Genomic DNA, 21,242 nt, shown 5'->3' with positions numbered 1-21,242 from the left:
TATCTTTTTTCGTTTTTGAGTTATCGTGTCCACAGACGGACGGACGGACGGACAACCGGAAATGGACTAATTAGGTGATTTTATGAACACCTAATGACAAAATTTTTTTCCTAGCATCATTATTTTTAAGCGTTACAAACTTGGGATTAAACTTAATATACTATGTATATCTTATATATATAGGAGACTTTCTATAGATATAGATAGATAGTCACTCATCACGATATCTCTGGAACTATAAGACCTAGAGACTTGAAATTTGGCAGGAATATTCCTTTTGCCAAGTAGAGGTCAGCTAAGAACGGATTTTACGAAATTCTACCCACAAGGGGGGTTGCGGGGGTGTTCATGACTAAAAAATTCATATTTTTAAATTATGGCTTTTAATAGTTCAAAACTTGGTCAGAATGTTTTAAATTACATTTAGAAATTTTTTTTACCTTCGGTGGGTAGAAAGTTGTAGCGAGAAAGTGGGAAGGAAATATCGAATATTTACAAATATACCTAAGTGGGGTATCAAATAAAAGAGCATGACGTGTACATTACAAAACTGTTATCCAACGCAAGGAAATGTGGAGGGAGGGGTGCAAGTGGGGATGTTGCCCAGCAAAGCGGGTATATTTTACGCCACGCAAAGCGGGCGGGTAACAGCTAGTTTCATATATACATGGTATAAAAATATAGTTTTATGTTATCTTATGTCTTCTCCATAAAAAAACGCCTTAGACCAGCTATACTGAAAAACCCTGTACAATATTTTTCGTGAATATAATCATTCAAAACTATTATTCGCCAACTTCGCTGAATTCCAAGCCTGTAGATTTTCTGAGAGAGAATATATTTTCGTTCCCTTTAAATCCGAATTGTAGATACGTTTGCGTTATTCAGATTATCAAGCAACAATTTATAAATGACAAAACAAGTAAGCCCTGTACAAAAGGAGTAATACGAAGCTGTAAGTGGATTATTTTGTCCACAAGAGCACTTTGCGTGTGAGCAATGTTACACACTTGAATAGGTTCTTCTTTTTTTTTTTTAATGTATGAACATGGTTTCTCAACAGCAGCGTGGTTTTGTGTGTGATCTGTGCCGACAAGATTACATTCTGCAGTTAACAAGCTGCTGTAGCAGTTATTACTTCTTGTGATTGGATTTTTGTTGTTGTTGTTGTATTTTATTTTCTGATTCTTCTTCGTCTTCTGTTGTTGTATAAAAATAATTTAAAGGCTTTAGCTTGAAAGTTATCGATTATCAATTCAAATTGCCTTTTTGCTGTTGTTATTTCAATTTATAAAAATTAATAAATGAACAAAAATTCTCTCAAATTACTTTTTATTAAATATAATTTTTCTGTTCATTTTTTTATCCTTCTTTGTGATCAGTGAATATTTTTGCGTCTAATAATCAAGTCACACTTCAAGGTCTTTTAGGGAATTGACCTCGAAGTTTCCAACCCCATATCGGCATAGCTATTAAGTGTAACACCATCCATTCACTTTAGCTTCGATTTTTCTAAGCCTGTTTAAGATTCTGAGTTACTGACAAATAACTTCTACGTTTTTTAAGTTAATCCTTATCTTCTTTACCGTTGCCATAAAACGGAAAATTTCTGTTAAATTTTTTCTTGCATATATTTCGAGGTCCTTCTTAACTCAAACCAAATTTCTATTATGAAGGTCTTGGAGCAGATTTTGAAGTTTGGGAGATTAATCCTTATCTTCCATACCGTTGCGGCATAACGGAATATTTCTGTTTATTTTTTTCTTGCTTATATTTCGAGGACCTTTTTAACTTAAAATTTTTTTCTGTCTCGTATATTTTCTTTCTTGAACTTTTGTCATTTGAAATACTAATAGTAATTTTCATATTTTCCCACTGCAAACACAATTGTCTTTCTAATAAAGCCAAAAGCTTGAATTGCTTTTATTCTTAGATTTAGCTTCGAGCTTTATCATTTTTGCATTTAGCGGTTCTCTTAACCCTACAGTGGTAACGTTGGGTCTGTCAGACCCAAGCACTTTTATTACGTCATTTTAAAACTAGTTGAGAGTGGGTTTTCCTTATAACCACCCGTGTATCTTCCTATGAGTCCTTCCTAAAGCTAACCTATATGAAAGAGAAGATTTAATGTTATCAGTTGTTGTTAAACTTGGATACAAAGTTCAACTTGGGTCTAATAGGCCAGTTAATTTGTATAAGTTTAGAATTTTTCCTTGATTTTTACTTTTTAATATCATTCCTTATATTATAAAAAATTAAATATGATTTGTCCATAACAGCTAAATATAGATGTTGGAAACTGTGTAAAGAGTTTTGTTCACCTTAAAATCGAAAACTATTAGTTTATAAGATGTTTAAATAATTGGGTCTGGTAGACCCAACGTTACCACTGGCAGGATTTTTGTCCACGTTACCACTGTAGCGTTAAAATAAATTTGTACTAATTATATGTTATTTAAAATATTTATGATAATCAGTTATATTTTTTCCTTGACCTATAGACTAAAATATTTCATGTGAAAACTAATAACTTTAAAAAAAATTGATATAAATATAGGAAGACTAAAATCATTAATGATAAAAATTAATTAAACTCAATTGAGATATACAAATAATATACTCTCGCAATTTGTATGTTCTTTTTGTACTTACAGTGTTACACAATTTACACTTATTATAAATAGAAAAAGATGGCTGATTTTTTTCAGCTTATAATCCATGTATTACACCGAGACAAGAAAAAAACAAACTTAATATTATTTGTGTAACATAACTCGCTCCAATGGGTATGTTCTTTGCAGTACTTCCTTCAATTACATTATGAAACAAAGTTCTATTTTATGAAGCACGTGGTTAGTTTTAACTGTAACAATTCATAAAGTTGTTATTTTTTTTATAAAAAGAAATGCAATTTGTATTCATTACGCCCATCAACATCTTCTCCTAGTTCATTAGTTTAATATAACAAACTCTTATTATATTACTTTCATAATGTGAACTAGAACGTCTGAGTATAAAATGACTGGCCTTCAAATTGTTAAAGGGTGTCTTAAAAACAGAAGATGCTTGCTAGATAATGCTGAGTTCCCAACTGTTGCCCCATTACAATATTATCCAACTGTTGCCCCGATCACGAATTTGACAGACCAGGAAAAGCTGCTGGTAAATCTAGGATACTGCTCCCGTATCCTAGATTTAATAGAAATGTTATGTACACAAGCGATCCGAGACTGGCCTAAAAAGCAAACCGTACCTCGAAGGAATGTCTACCGAACGAAACAGTGTACTTCCATTTAGAAATTGAAATGTATATGCAGAAAATCTTCGCTAGTTATACCATGTATATAGAAATATATCAAGGTATACTAAGCTTAGTCCCAAGTTTGTAACGCTTAAAAATATTAAGGCTACCAACAAAATTTTGTAATAGATATTCATAAAATCGCCTAATTAATCCATTTCTGGTTGCCTGTCTACTCGGCTGACAATAGGATAACTCAAAATTGAAAAGAGATACATGCTGAAATTTTTATAGCGTGCTCAGAATGTAAAAAGTGGAGTTGAGTTGTAAATAAGCAACGTTCGTTATAACTCGAGGTGTCTTAAGGTGACAAGTCTCACGAAGACTTTTTGTCTAGGCAACGATTCAGTGTCTGTTTTTCTATTAATTATAACGATGATTCTATCAGAGTAGCGACGATAAATATTTCGATTGTTTACCATTATTTTAATGCCCTATAATTTTATATTAACATAATTTATTCATTATACGAAGGTCATGTGAGTGATTATCACATCAAATTTCATATTATTAAAATTATCCACATCCTCACTCATCTATTTATTATTTTTCATATTTATTAAACATAATAATTATTTTAATTAAAATAAATTAAATTGTATCTTATTTCGAATAATTATAAATAATCTGTACGTTGTTAATTATCCTTTTTTTTGCAAACTCTTAATTTATTAAGTCTCATAAATCAAATAATTAATTATAATTTATCTTTTTTAAATTATATTAAAGTAGAGATTTAGTTACATCTTTTTCACTAATTGGTTTGGTAATTACGATTTAGGGATTGGTCCTTCGAGATTATTTATTTTATTTTATTCTTTTTTTAATTATACCCAAGATCAAGACACTAAGTCATAAAATATGCCAGCAAAACTATGACCACAGCTTGAGAGCTAATAGCAACATAAATTCCATCGATATCAAGATCAACCATAGGTCTTCTTCTTCATGAAATTCTAGAGAAATGATTCATCTATTGTCATGCAAAATAAATACTGCTCGAGGATATACAAAAATTTTTATATTTTTAACAAAATTATTGAAGGTTTTGAAGTAGTTTATCGTTAACAATGTAAAAGCCACCCACTAAGTGGTGATTAAAACATCCGGACTTAATAATAAATGATGTATATGATATGTGAGTGTAATATTTTTGTTTTCTATTATTGTTGAAAAAAATAACACAGTTACCTAATGTATGCCCCCCCCCCTTTTAACTATCATAGAAGGAACAAAAAAAAAAAAACATGTGCTTGCGTAAAATATCTTAAGCAAGATGTTAAAACGTTATTCTTCGATAGTGATCTAATTTAAATTTCAAATATATCTATTTCAAACTTAAATAAATAAATTATTTCTCTATTTTTGAATTGTTATAAATTTGTTTACATCGATTCTAAATTGAAAGATTTAAAAGCCACTAAAAAATCATCACAGTCATTTATTTTAGAATAAATATTGCATTGGATTTGATTTAATTCATGGCCTCGATTTATGTTTAATTAAAATGACATGTTCTTGAACTTTTATCCAATTTCTTATTTCATCTCAAAAAAAAATTTCGTTTCATTCAAATCTACCTCAATTTTCAACGAGTTTTTAATTACACTTTTTTTCATACCCATAGTCAGAAACTGATAGCCATTACGCGGCCGAAAAAAGTCTTTTTTCGTATTCCATAAGCCTCTCATATAACAGTAGTCTTTGCGTTAGAGGACTTGATTTGTATGCAAAGGTTCCTGGGTTCGAATCTACCTTGGCATTCAACAATTTTTTTTCAATCTAAATTAATAATAAAATATTCGAAGTGTGCCTTAAATGGTTTTAAAAACCTTTGACATCTCATTTATTTCAAATCAACAACTATTGTAAATGAACTTTTTTTTATAATGTAAATTTATGTTAAAATTTATAATAAAAAATTAACATTCCACACTCCACCAAAAAAGTTCAGGTCAGAATTTGTGTATTTTATGATGTGATGGCGTCTTTGTGAAATTTAAAATTTAAATATATGCAAAATAACTCGATTCATCAATTAACTTATAACAATGTTATTATAATTAGTGTCTCTATTTCTGTATTAGATATAAAGCGAGCGTATATTTTTTGAATCTAGTTGAAACAAGTCAAAAACTTGTATGGGCTTAATCTTTCGAAGAGAGCAAGGGCGATATTGAGAGAGTTGAACTTTTAAAGTTCTGGACCCGGTAACATATTAATTGCCCTGCCAGTTTAAAATTGTTGTGCATCCACTTATTTTTCTTATTTATTGTCCGACAATATCAACTTTACTCCGTCACGTAACGAACCGATGTGTCTGTAGTCCGAAATTTGTTATGTATATTACTTTCATACAAACAACTCATGCGTTTGTGCCAACTTCACCACTCAACCTCGTGCGGTAGTTGTATGACATTCGTCGCCTCATTCGCCATATTTGATCTCGCGATGAGGTTGACACAACCTCATATAGGTTGGTATTAAAAGAATTTATTTAGAACAAGTGAAAACAAACAATTGACTGAGTTAATTGTTGAAATACCATGCATAGTCAGTGTTAATTTCTTTATCACATAACACATACAAACATGTGACACATACATAACTGATAATCAAGTATAGTACATATGTAAATGACTTTATAGGTTTCTGCATTACCGACCGACATTTAGTGTATAGTTTGTACACATATTATAAAATTTCCGCCTAATTGGCGCCCTCACGGGTAAACAGTGATGTTTACGAAAAAATGTTTCAAACAAAAGCTGTTTAATTTTTGATAAGGAACATTTTTTACATTTAAACTTTTGTTCTATCTCTAACGGTTTATAAGATGGGTCCTACGGACCCAAGACCCAATTTACCTATGATGCTCATTTACGAACTTGACCTCACTTTTTACGTCCTGAGTACGCTGTAAAAATTTCAGCTCGATATCTTTCTTCGTTTTTGAGTTATCGTGTCCACAGACGGACGGACGAACGGACAACCGGAAATGGACTAATTATGTGATTCTATGAACACCTATGACAAATTTTTTTTCCTAGCATCATTATTTTTAAGCGTTACAAACTTGGGACTAAACTTAATATACTATGTATATTTCATATATATCACATGGTATAAAAATCCTTGATACGTTGCAAATAAGTTCAAAAAATATATGCTAACTTTATACCTAAATCCAATAAACAAAATTATTATTGGAATTTAAATCAGACCAATTAGTAATAAATTTTTTTTTTTTTTTGTGTTAATAAAAAGGTGACGGACATCTTGATATATTTTTTATCTGTGACATATTTTATTGTTCAATAATAAAAATAAAAAACATTATAATAGGTTCCATAAATTATTTAAAAACGCATGTGTGTTCTAATTTATCATTCATGTGTTTACAAATTTTTGAGTTAATTAAATTAGTTTATTGTAATTAAGTACTAAGAATGTAAACAATATCTTTGTTTAATTTGTAATGTTTATCATATTGCAAAATAAAATATGATCTTATTAATTATATAAGATATTAATTATTTGTAAGCAAATACAAGTAAACATTAAAAATACAGTGAAACCTGGTTTAGTGAGACATCAAGAGACTTGCAAAATCTCACTTATAGAGGTATTCCATTTACCCTGTGTCTCATATATTCAGAGATGAGTATACAGATATGTTCAGTTATGCAGATGAGACAAATATATCTTACTTAACTCGGTCATATTATTGTGCGTAGTACAATGGTCAACAAACATCAAAATTTGTCGCATTTGGGATATTCCCACTCATAAACGGATATACACATCAGTTTTTCACGTGCTGATAACGATTTGAGACTTCGTTTTGTCATTTTCAAAAACTAAATCTGGAGGTCATCGACGTTCCAAATTAGTGCGGAATTTGCTGGTAGAATAAGAATAAGTAAGTAAACAAACAAAACGATGTTATTTCAGTTTTCAGTTACAGAGATGAATGCATACAAAATTCACTCGCTGTCTCAGTTATATAGTTAACTATGAAGACAAAATCGAAAGAACGAATCCCAGATATAGTTGGGACTTCACCATGAGTTCCAGTTATGGATGTTTCTCACTTATGCAGGTCCTTTTTTACCACGTTTCACCGTATAATGTTTTTCTGTAGAGGCATTTTCATGGATAGCCTTTTTCCAGTATTATTGTCCTTAAATTTTTTGAGTTTGTATTGTAGTTTCTCTGAAGAGCTTTCTTTTTAAGCTCTCAAGTTATTATTATCTGACTGAGAGTCGCAAATGCAGGACAACATGCCAGTCATCTAAGCGAAATTCTCTCCGATAAGATTACAAGTCGAGATGTTCAGTGCATTTTGATAATGTATTAGAAAATATATTTTCTTTTATCTTTTTCATGTTGGTAGCAATGGATCTAATCCTCATTTTTATTCTCTCGAATTTGTTTTATTTAATACAAAAAACAAAATCTTTTTCTAGAGAAAGATTAATAAACGTCTTTAAACTTTGTTCTAGATAATTTTGTTTCGATTCTCGAAAATAAATTTTATATCTATCGATTTTTAATGGAAGTCTCTTTCGTTATTTATCTAAGACATTCCTTGTATTGAATTCGTAGCAATTTTCGTGTTATAACGATGAACAAACTTCTGTTTCATGTAAACTCGTGGTTAGAGCAATATTTCAATGTAACATATCATTATTAGAGGCCAGTTCACCTGTCTAATTTATCACTTCGCCAAGCAGGTGAACTTATTAATAGATTTATTAAATTCCATATTTGTATATGCACCTGTATGACGCATTTGTTTTATGTGCTCCAAATTTTCAAGCTACCATTTTTTCCACTATCCCAGTTTCGACTACAACTAGCACTTATTGCAATTCTATTATAATAGCAAACAGATAATTTGCAACACAAAATAAAGAACATTTATCAAATAACTTGCTTTATGTAATATATTTTCTATAGTTTTCAGTGAGTACACGATCAATTCATTAAATAAAATGTGTTATTTAATTACCTGCAGGTGTTACCTTGAATTGCAAATAAAAATTTAATTCACGATAATAATAAATTTATGTGTTTGTTCAGTTTAGTTCCATTTTAAAAAATCCACATGATTAATATCACAAGTCAGTAAATAATAATTATTTTAAAACTGTTTATTGTAAAATCTAAAAATGGCATGTAAGATAATTGATTATTATGAAATAAAAGAGAAGGGAGAGATTCCATAGTGTGAGAAGTTTTAAATCCTTTATTCCTTAACTAGCCGCGCGATGTTACCCGCGATTATAAGAGGAACCCACAAAAACTATGCGTTTGTCCTGGATAAAACTTAGCCTACATCATTTTCTGACCTTTGCTCTATGAAAAATTAAAACAAATCTATCCCACGGGAACTATATATTCTACCGGAATAAAAAGTAGCCTATGTTATTCAAGACTATTATCTATCTCTCTACTAAATTTCATCCAAATCCTTGCTGCAATTTTTGCGTGAAAGAGTATAATATATACTTATCAGATTATCCTTAAGATAATTTAGAACAGATGGTTTCGTAGGCATTAATAACTTCTCTATTTTAATTTCTGGAATTTTTACTATAATCTAATCACAAGATTATACAATAGTAGTTCTTGCCACTCTATAATAGTGTCGATGAATCCTTTATTCCTTAATCATCCTTGAGATATTTCAAGACAGAATATTTACCATAATCCAGAAAATTCTAGTCTCGAAACAGATTCCACACATTCCTTGCCACTCTTGACTAGTGTAGATACATACTTTGAAGGCAATTTATGGATAGTCGTGAATCGTTAAAATCTACTCGGAAAAGATTATCGCGACTTTATCGATAATAAGTTAATGGCCATTACTAAAACATTATTAGATAGGTAGAGGAAGTATTCCAGTCTGAATTCTCTACAATTAATTTATAAATTCGATAATTTTTCTTCATTAAAACTTAGATATCTTAAAAGTCATCGTTTATACAGCCTTACTGTTTTGCTGGAATGTTAAACAACCAAGCTTGAGTATGCGATGGCATGGAGACCCTGACCTTTAACATATAAACGAGCATTTAAGCCATACCTTAGCTTCTTAGTAAACGACAGCTGTCGTTTTTGCAATGATTCAGCAATAAAGATGAATTCCACGCGTCTACAAGGCATTTGTACGAAATAGACTGGCCAAAATCAACATTTTCCATAACAAAGAAGATCTTAATCTTCTTAAGAGCATCTGGAATGTATTTCGAATAAGTAAAATGACAAAGACTTTAAAACAAGTTAAAAAAACAAAAGTTATAATGATACATTGTCTAAATGCTTAGTCAAGCCTGATATTTTAAAGAATGTGCCTACACAATAAAATTGCTGATTTACACCTGCTATAAAAAAATCAATACATATACAAAAATATATTTTTTTTTATCTTTATTGCAGTAATTTTGTAAAATTTAATAAAAGTAAGGTAAAAATTACAAAAAATTTAGTTCTGTTTCGTTATAAAAATCGTAATTCTTGGTAATCGCATTACGCATTCAAGTATTTACCCGTTTTAAGATCGCTGATTCACTAAAAAAACATTTCTGTGAATTACCTGACACAAAATTCATACATTGTAATTAAAATTTTATATTTATATTCCAGCATGTACAAAAAAATTTTTTAACTGGTGTCACAATAACCATTTTTAGTCGATATTTACCGTTATGTTAAATTTTTTTTTTTATTCATATACAATAAACTTTATTATTTATTCATCAAAAAAATTACTTGTGAATGAAATAAACGATTTTAATAATGATTCCTAAAAATTTTTATGCTTAAATGATTTTAAATAATTTTTCAATGTTAATTTAATTCTTCTTTGATGTGGGAAAATCATTTGGAATCACGCTAACAGCGAGTACTTGGGACTGAGAGTAGACATGCTATAGATTATATTTTTTTAATTATATGTTTTGCTTTATTAATTCAACCTCGTGAAAATTTGTTATAATTTTCGTGTGACATTCAATTGGTTAAAATTATCCGATTCCAAAAATCTAGATTTCATTCTTGATTGTAAATTCGTTCAAAAAACCATTCGAGGTTTTCAAAATCGATGTCAAAAAGTGAGGTTATCGAACATTTAACGTAGATTTATAGTTTCTCTTATAGGTCTTTCCCATAATTTGGTAGTAACGACTCGATATATCAATTGTAGAAATGAAATTTAGAAGAAGTGTTCATAAAATGTCACAATTAATCCATTTTCATAAATCAATCAATATTTCTCGGAACGGGATAACTCGGAAAGTAAGAAATCTCACGTAGTTAGCGTTAATATTATCAGTACAATAAGTGTTTCTTTTCCAAGACAAACAACTTCTGTTTGAAACTCTTTTACGTAAACATCACAGATTTCAGTTGATACATAGTATTTAAACAATTCATTAATATTATATTTCTTGCTAAAAGTATTCTACCAAAGTTTGTAACAGCTCGAAATATCAGTTGTAGACCAGAAATTTAGAAGAGGTGCTCGTAACATATCGCATTTTATCCATTTTCACAAATCAGACAGTATATCCCTGAACGGAATAACTCGGAAACTAAAAAAATCTCACGTGGTTAGCATTTATATTATTTTCATTCCCTTGAAATCGTACTGAAAGTTCAGATACAAAAAGTGTTTCTTCTTCAAGATAAACAACTTTTGTTTAAAACTCTTACTTAAACATCACCGATTTCAGTTGATACATAGTATTTAAACATCTCAGTAATATAATATTTCTTGCTAAAAAGTATTCTATAAAACTTTGTAACAGCTAGAAATATCAATTGTAGAAAAGAGAAATTTAGAAGAAATGCTCGTAACATGTCGCAATTTATACATTTTCACAAATCAGTCAATATATCTTTTCGTTTTTCAAGACAAACAACTTTTGTTTAAAACTCTTTTACGTGAACATAGATTTCAGTAGATACTTGGTATTTAAACAATTCAATACTTTAGATTTTATATTTCTTGCTAAAAGTTAAAACTTTCATATTTCTCATACTTTAAAAAATTCAATTCTCCATTATCACTGTCCAAAGTTTTTTAAGGATAACTTAAAGAACCATCATAAGTTAGTTAATTCCATAAAATTAGTTTTTAACTTTAAACTATCAATCACTTATTTTTCCGTTAGTGTAAAACCAGTAGTAAAACTAAAAGTAGCTAAACAAAAATCCCCACTTTTTCCAATTTTTTAAATAAAAATTAAAAACCGTTTCTTCATTGTTTGAAAATAACTTAAAAAAAAAACTAAATAAAACTTAAAATTAACACAAAATAACAAAAAATTACCTTTTATTGATTTAAGACTTTAAAATAAAAATAAAAAGTTTCAAATAATCCTCCCAAAAATAAAGCAAAAAAATCACACAAAATAAAAAATTAAAAAAACACCAAAAAAAGCACTATTTAGAGACACGTAGAAGGAAAAAAATCACTTAAACAAAACACATTTTTCTTTTACATATTTTTCATAAAAATACAAAATAACACGGCCCAAAAATACACCTTGACTGTATTAAGTAGAGAAGATTCTCAGGCCCTGATGAATATTATCATTTGAAAATGCTGTACATAAAATTCCTAAACCACTCTCTCAGAAACACAAACACAGTTCGGTTCGATCACTTGAGCCATCGACCAAACAAGAAGCAACCAGTGTGTGCGCTTATTCAACATTCAAACACACAAAAAACCATTCTCTTTCAAAGTGTTGTACACAATAAATGTATATAGATAGAGAGGGATATATAACTATCATATTTTATTTTATTGTATTATTTATATATCTATCTTTGTTTTATTATACCCAAGTGGGGGTCACTGAATTCTAGTTTTTGTATTCTGTTAATAAATGTATATGGTCTATTGTATTGAATAAAGATATAATATGGTAGACTAAATTGATATAAATGAGATGGAGAGTTTTACTTTATTTTATTCTTTATAACGTATACAGGTTGGATCCATAAAATTCAAAATTATTAAACCATTTTTGTAGTTCTCTGTCCCATATTTTGATTATTCAGCCTTGTCTGCTTGTTTACAATGTGCCTCCAAAAGAAAGATGATAGTGAGCTAAGCTTTTAATTGGATGTTCTAGAGTTTCAATTCAAAAACAGGCGGAAAGGGCTTCTGTCCTAATTTACACCAAAAAAGTTCTGGAATTTAAATTCGAAAACAGGGAGAATTACTGCTGGAATTAATACTGCTGGAGGAGGCAAAATAAACATCGGGAAAAGTAAAGATTTTGTTAAAAATGGAAAATATTTCCAGACAGAGGTTTAATCCGAGATTAAACAATTTGCATATTGATTTAAATACTCTCCTCTTCTTTTTTGTACACCATAGAACATGTTAATTTCTTTTGAGGCTACAATATTGTCTGTACCACTCAAGTGTTTCTCATACAATATATACTGTACGATGAATTGTTTAAAATTCTGCTAATATAGTTATTTCTCTTTCACCACAATACTAACCATAGTTGTTTCTGTTCAACTTTGCAAAAACATCAATTAACAGTTAGTTTTTTAAAATATTCTGACAGTTAGTTTTATTTCTAGAATTAAAAAGCTTGTTAAAAACATGATTACTGATCAGTTCATTGACTTCGGTGTTAATGACCCGAACTTTAATTAAATTTATTTCGAGTTAGAGTCTGTCAATCGACTTTAAATTTTGATGGAAATTGTATTATAATAGCCTTAATAAGTATACAAAAATTTCGAAATTTCTGGCACTATTCCCAGTTTGACGGACCATGTCCATTTTTAAATAGAAAGTGGACCCGTTTTCAGTAGTTTCAATTTAGACTACCAGGTTACTTCACATTTATCAATAATTAATTGTTTTGTATTTATAATTATGGAATAAATATGTATTGAAAGAATCCCATGCAAGTTTATTATGGTTAGAATTTTAACCACCAGACGTCATGACTAAAGTGGACAGTTGTCAATAAAAATTTTACTGTCATGACTATTTTTAGTGACTCACTTTATATTTTAGGGAATCATTTTTTCTTTGTCTTGGGGATGTTTTTATTTTTTATTTAATTTTTTTTTGTTAAAGATATTCATGAAATCCTTACTTGTGACTTGTTGATTAACTAATTTAGGTTAATACACTATATCATGTGATGTGTGAGAACCAAATATGTATGTACCAACGATGATGTACTTTGAATATTATTACATGTTTTTTAAAATAATTTTAAATTAATTTTGTTTTTTAAAAAAAAAAAAAAAAAAATGTAATACTGCTTTTGTTAATTTAAATCATTATTTTACCTGAGACATTTCATTTTTAAATAAACAAAAAATATATGTATTCTAATGCCATATTTAAACGAATGAATTTTAAAAATTGAAACCGTTTAATTACTATAATGTACTATAAATGTGAAAGTAAGAATGTTGGTTTGTTTGTTTGTTACACTTTCAAGCAAAAACTAATGAATGGATTTGAATGAAACTGTACAAAAATATAGTACAAACATCAGAATAACACATGAGCTACAATTTATAAAGATATATTTTAAAAAAATAAATTTATTTTGATATTTTACTGCGTCATCTATGATCATCATTTTGAGTCATAAATTAAAGATTTCTGTAAAAATTTAAAATAGTAATTTGTAAAACAATTCAAGACCATATTTTCTGAAATACTTAATGAACTATTTTACACTTAAAAAAAATGGAAAACTGTGCATATATTTTAATTGTGTAAACCGATTCCTTCGAGTGTTATGGTAGGGGGGTATAAGTGAAGTCAAGAGAGGTGGAGGCTATAAAGCGGTGGTTTTTACTTTTAAGCCCAGTGAAGCGAGCAAGTATCAAGCTAGAACTTACAAATGCGCGATCTTTTCAATTTTTTAATAAATTTCACAAAAATTAGTTAATAATAATAATAATAATAATGAGGTTTAACCTCCGTTTCTCTGACATATACGCCTATAACAGAGGCCACCCACATCATTATTTGTTAATCTTTATTTATTTAATTACAAAAATATTTACAATTACATTTTGATGTGGGTGGAGTCGGTTACTTCGTTCTCATCCAAGCGACGACAATGTGATCAATTCTGCACTCCCATTAATTATAAATTGTTCACACTGCCGCTGCCTGGATTCGAACCCGCAACCTAAGTCTAAATGGACAAACAGACAAAGACAAATGCCTTAGACTGCTCGGCCATTTAGGCTTTTTAACACTTTAATTTTTACAAAAATTAGTTTATTATTGAAAGTAAAAAAAGCTGAATTTAAAAAATAATAAAAAATAAATAAATTATACTTGTTTTTAAGTCGTGCATTTGTCTACTGGTTTTACGTTATAATATTTTTTTTTTTGTATCTGTATTACGTCTACATTTTTGCTACTGAATGCTTGACATATGTTGTTCATTTAAAAGTCTTTAAAGAAAGAGGTATTCCTTAAATCAACTTGTAGCTTTTACTACACGTTAGTGTAATTAACATAAAGGACTTAAACTCCAATTTGATGGAGTAATAAAAATTCTTAATGTTACACACACACAAAATTATTATTTTTCAAAAACTCAAGCGACTTTCGTAAGTGCAAACCCCTCAAATTTTCGAATAAAAAATTCGTAAAATTTTCATCTCTCAAAAAGTGTATAAAAAAGCAGATTTTTAATATACAATTTTTGTTTGTAGTGTAAAGCTTCACACTCAACAACATCCCGCAAAATTTTTTGACCTAATTCCATTTTAAATGCTTATTTGTTAATTGTTAAGAAAAAGCACGAAAAACCATCGAAAACTAACGATTTTCTGTTCTATAGATGTTACAAAGATAGGACTTTCATCAATCGACTCGAAATAAATTCAAATTAACAAGAAAGTTCGATAATCTTTTTTTCCCATCATGCAATTCCTCGGAAAATTTGAAAAAACATTTTTTCGATTTTCGGGGAGGTTGTATCTTGGAAAAAACTTTTTGATCTTTTTTGTAAATTTGACTTTAAAACCTTACCAATCAGTAGACGAGCAAAAATTGCATATTTAATCTGGCGAGTAGATAGAAGTTCGAGGTTTTAAGTACTTAACGATTTTCTGATTTATTGTTGTACCGCCTAACGACCTAAGTTTTTAGCTTAAGAATATATGTCACTTTATCTCCTATCCCTACTTTAGGTTAGGTTAGGTTATATTGACTGTCCAAGAAGGATACATTAAGACTATAGAGACCATTGTGATACCATAAATGTGTTTTATCACCTTTTCCGCAGAGACTGAGTACCCCCTTCATGGATACCAGCCCATAACAACTATTAATTAAATTAATTTTTTGTTGTGACGGCGGGAATCTAACCCCCGCTAAAATCCCCATTTTAAAAATATCGAAGGTCAAGTTACAAAAAACTTCATTTACATTTTCATGCTCACATGAAAGTTATGTATTGTTACTCTATTTCTATTATTTAGCTTGTGTGTGTAATTTAAACTTTTTTTTATTGCCAGCAGTACTAAATATGTTTTATTTGAAATACTTAAACATTTTTAGAAAGTGTGATTTATATGATTTAATGATTCATATGTTTTTGATTTTATTGTCACATATAAAGAAATATAAGACAAAAAAATAATAATTAAACACAAAACAAACAAAAAAATAAAAAGTTGCTGAGTTAGAAAATTGCTTAAAATGGTTGGTTTTATTTAACAACTATTGACGTAATAATTGAATAATGTCAATAAAATTTATATGAAACATAATATATTTTATTATTTAATTTATAATTAATATAATAAATTCTCTCGATTTTGTTATCAAATGTTTTATAATATAATTTAGCAGTGTAATCATAATCGTAATCGTTAATTTTAGCTTAATCTAGCTAGTGTAAGCATTTTTCAAAGGACCCAGCACCATTAGTTAAGAAAATGTCTTCCGGTGAAAACTTTTTCAAACCTTTCAAAAGCTTTCTCGACCACAACATTTTTTAACGAATAATTTTCGAGTGTACTTTATATAGTGAAAATCTCTAATACATGATACTTTTAATAGCTTTTGTCAACTCAACACATTATACCATTTAACAAATGAGGGTCAGACTGTATACTTTAATGGAAAACGCACACTACGTATTTTCATTTGAACAAATAGATAGAAATGAAAAAAGTATACAGAAGCCGAGACTCGAACCCGCGTCCTCTAGATATCGTGATATAGGATTTTCGCCACTTCTAGTCTCTGTAAGTGGCTATAACATTTGTGTATATATTACAAACAAACAGTTCACACTGCTCATATAAGCAAGGTACAAATTACACATTTTTCAAGTGAAATCTAATTTTTACATTTATTTCAGATTTTTGTGTACTTTTTATAGGTCAAAGTCCCTCAATTGTTCATTTGATTTAAAAAAATACAATCGAATCGAGAACCTCCTCCTTTTTTGAAGTCGGTTTAAAAAGAATCATCGAAATCGGTTGGCGTGTACTTAATGTAAATTTAAGACTTATATAGTTTTCTCATGGATGCCATTGTCAGAACCGGGCCAATTTAAATTGAGACCACACGGGAAGCCCCAGACTTCAAATAAAAAAGAATCATCAAAATCGGTTCACCCAATCGAAAGTTCTGAGGTAAAAAAATGAACCCTGAATTTATTTTCTATTTTTAGTATAGATATTTAAATTGTATACGTTTTCAGCAACTCTGTATTGGTACGAATTAGGAAACATCTCTTTTTAGATAAAAAAATGCCTAATTGATAAAAACTAATTTTTTCTAGCATTTTTGTATCAAACTTACAAGATTATACTTTGCGTGAGAATAAATATTTATTTCACAAATATGTAAAGATTAATAAACTAAACAAAAATTCTAATAAATTTTAAAAGAGAATCGATTTATTTTTTTGCAGACTCATTGATCTGCTTAGATCCTAATTGGTATATCCTTCATCTTAAATTGGCGTCAAATTTGTACACAAAACTATAAAACATGCAAACTTTATTTAAATCATTTATATAGGTACAAAAATTTATACCTGACTCAAAACAAAACATATTAAAGAAGTTATACTTCAGTGAATTTAGAGTAAAAATAGTCTAAAATCAAAGATTTATATTTTTATACCATGTATATATGAAATATACATAGTATATTAAGTTTAGTGCTAAGTTTGTAACGCTTTAAAATATTGATGCTATTAACAAAATTTTGGTATAGGTGTTCATAGAATCACCTAATTAGTCCATTTTCGGTTGTTCGTCCGTCCGTCTGTGAACACGATAACTCAAAAACGAAAAAAGATGTCAAGCTGAAATTAAGGACTGTTTAGGGACAAGCTATTATTGTACTAAAAAGTAGATCAAATTTTTTTCTTATGAATTATAAAATTGGATATTTTAAATAAAGCACGTTCAGCTTTTACAAACAGTAAAAATTATTTTCTACTTTTTAGTACCATTAAAATCTTGTTCCTAAAATGTATTTTTTATTTAATTACCTTCTTATTTGAATATCTTAGAGCAGACATGGGCAAACGTGACTTAGAGAAGTCCCTCAGACTTCTGTAACTAAAATGTGAGTAACACAGTGGCAACCTAACCAGTGACAACAAAAAATATGAGTAAGACAGAGAGACAACATTTTTTTCTACCGATCTCATTACTATTAGAGAAACTGAGATAGGTAGAAGAGGCGTATACCCGTCTTGCGTCCGTCCTCTTCTATGAGCAATGCAGACTTGGATAAAGAGACACACAATAAAGTTATAACAATGGTGACTTCGACTTAAAATAACTCGCCCATGCCTGTCTTAGAGTATTGCACTGCCTTGAATAATTCCACTGCATTAGCGTCTAAACGATCTAGTTTTTATCAAAAAAACATGTCAATTTTGCTACATCCCCTCGAGTATATAATATATTTAGAGTTAATATCCAATTTTAAATAACATAATAACTAAATTAATAGTTCCATTACAAAAAAAAGGTATCTTCGTCTTATCTTCTAAAAGAAATGAAAAACAGGAGATAGATATTTATCACAAAAAATTTACCAATTCGATATAAAACAAGTGAAAACAAACAATTGACTGACTTAATTGTTGAAATACCATGCATAGTCAGTGTTGATTTCTTTATCACATTACACATACAAACATGTGACTCATACATAACTGATAATCAAGTATAGTACATATTATAAAATTTCCGCCTAATTGGCGCCCTCACGGGTAAACAGTGATGTTTACGAAAAAATGTTTCAAACAAAAGTTGATTAATTTTTGATAAGGAACATTTTTTACATTTAAACTTTTGTTCTATCTCTAACGGTTTACAAGATGGGTCCTATGGACCCAAGACCTAATTGACCTATGATGCTCATTTACGAACTCGACCTCACTTTTTACGTCCTGAGTACGCTGTTTCAGCTCGATATCTTTTTTCGTTTTTGAGTTATCGTGTTCACAGACGGACGGACGGACGGATGGAAATGGACTAATTAGGTGATTTTATGAACACCTTTGACAAAATTTTTTTCCTACCATCATTATTTTTAAGTGTTACAAACTTGGGACTAAACTTAATATACTATGTATATTTCATATATGCATGGTATAATAAAATAACAACATACAAATGTATATATGGGATATGTTTATTTAATGGAGACTTCAACGCGTGTATATTATAAGGGTTATATCTTATAACGTACATATATGAAAGCTTTTCTATATATAATAAGTATTATCACTATTTTAAAAAGTGGTATTCAAACAGTGATAAATATTATAATGTCAACTTGTATGTAGTGATGTTATATTTCTTTGTCATATTGTTTCATACACATTTAACGTTTGTGTATTTGTAAAGTTATTATTAGTGATGTTATACAGTGATATTCGTTTATATGGGCATTACGCAAAGCCGGATTAACACAAAGCGTCGCTCTTGGGTAATGGCAAAAAAACCCGTTCTTTTTTTCAGCTATTTTCTTTTTTTGTAAGATATGAACGTTTAAAATTCCTAACTAAACAAAGAGGAATACACCCAATAGTGACGTAATACGTGGATATCGCCATAACTAAGATAAAATTCACAAGTACGCAAAAATATTTTGACCTTTCGATCAATTTCTCGACTAGGGCCATGGCCCATGTGGCCCGATGTGTAAGTCCGGCCTTGAATTACCAGAATTTGAGAGATAATATACAGAAAGATATTGTTTCTTAAAGTAAAAAAAAAAATTTTTCTGATTCATGAATATTTTTTCCTAAAAAATTCTTAAAAAAAGAAGAAATTTAATTATGATAGCCCGCGGGATAGCACTCATTTTGTTAAATGATTAATACATACTTGAAACCTCGTGAGAGCCTTCCTTTTGGCGAGCTTACCAAACTTTCTCTCTACGACTTTTTTTTGAAAGTACTGCATTTTCAAATAAGCATAATAACACCATATTTAAGCTATCGGTCCGAAAAGAAATAGCAAGGAATTTGTCAGACACTATGACCACTTGAAAACATTGATAATAGAAAACACTAAGAGATACAACAAAAGTTTAACTGTAAAAAATATTCCTTATTAGAAAATAAACAACTTTTGTTTGAAATATTTTTTCGTAAACATTATTGTTTACTCGTAATGGTGAAAATTAGGGATAAACTTCGGCGTCAATTTTCTCCAAAACTTTAAAAGATAGTATGGTTGTTTTATGTAGTGTTCACTTGTTAGTTGGTTGTGTTGTGAGATGCACCATTATAAAGATGGTAGTCATATACTATAACTATAATATAATATGTGTAGCTTTGATTGCCTGTAACTCGAAAGTTACTTGTTAAAAAATTTTATGGCCGTGAGAGCTTTTGATCAGAGCGATCCGAAGAACATCTTGGGGGTGGTTTGAAAGAGTTTTACTGAAAGGCATTTTCCTATCTTACCGTGCGGGGGTCCTTTAGAACGAGAAGTGTATTACAATTACATCATTAAACAGTGTACTTTTTGGAACAAAAAATTTATTCATATTGTATTGTAATGACTACCCGAGTACTCCTACAATATTATCAACACACACTGTACACTGTACTGCATTGCACTCTACACAGGTACACACAGGTAATAAATTCCAAGAATATTTAACATCAAGTATTATTGTGACACCTTTTTATCGAATGATATGCATTTAAAAAATATATACCTCTATTCTATAAGTTCAGAGTAATAAAGTCTATGAGATTTCTTTATTCTTTTTATAAAAAATCTACATCATGTGTATAAAATTAGGTTTTATTTATTCTTATTTCTTTTTAAATTTTATATAGGATGGATCTAAATAAGGGACCCGGAGAATTAGTCCCAATGCTCATCAGCACAAATATCCATAATTAATTTCATTGTGCCAAAAAAAATATGACAAAAAAATTACGTAGCTTGAATTCACCCCTCCCTCGGTAGTTTGGAAATCGCCCAGGGAAGCTAACGATACCTGCTAGTATCTTTATAAATTTTAAGCCTATGTGTTATTCTGATATATGAGCTGTATTATTGTAAAGTTTCATTAAATTCCATTTAGTAGTATTTGCGTGAAATTGTAACAAACATTCAGACATTAAGACATCGAAAACCGATTTGATGATATATTTTCAATGTTGTACATTTAATAGGAATTTTATAAGGACACTCAATAGTTTTAAAAATGAATGAGTCATTATTTGCAAATTCGATTCTTTTAAAAATACCTTTTTTATATTTTGATGATTAATTTTAAATTATTGTTAAAAATGTGGTGAATTTTGACACAAAAAGTTTTACTTCGTTGGAATAAACATGTATTTGAACTATTATTAATTTGATTTTCGAAAGAATGTTTCATGTAAAATTCGTTCATATTTTTATAGTTAGA

The 21,242-nt window shown here is 29.3% G+C and overlaps 2 protein-coding genes across 3 annotated transcripts in view; one reads left to right on the top strand and one right to left on the bottom strand.

The window, feature by feature from the left end:
* LOC123290568 (innexin inx3) overlaps nucleotides 1-12,028 on the bottom strand; it is a 28,710-nt gene extending 16,682 nt beyond the window's left edge. The window contains exon 1 of one of the 2 annotated variants that reach the window (XM_044870805.1): nucleotides 11,643-12,028. The gene's annotated coding sequence lies outside the window, so the exon portion shown is untranslated. Of the gene's footprint in view, nucleotides 1-8,083; nucleotides 8,104-11,642 lie in introns of those variants that run through there. The other variant, XM_044870806.1, reaches the window with a different exon arrangement.
* Nucleotides 1-21,242, top strand: part of LOC123290449 (dedicator of cytokinesis protein 3) — an 88,152-nt gene that overhangs the window by 31,472 nt on the left and 35,438 nt on the right. The window lies entirely within an intron of this gene.

Source organism: Chrysoperla carnea, chromosome 1, assembly GCF_905475395.1.
Source record: "Chrysoperla carnea chromosome 1, inChrCarn1.1, whole genome shotgun sequence".
Lineage (NCBI taxonomy): Eukaryota > Metazoa > Arthropoda > Insecta > Neuroptera > Chrysopidae > Chrysoperla > Chrysoperla carnea.
Note: the sequence above shows the minus strand (reverse complement) of the source record. Positions and strands in the feature narration are given on the sequence as shown.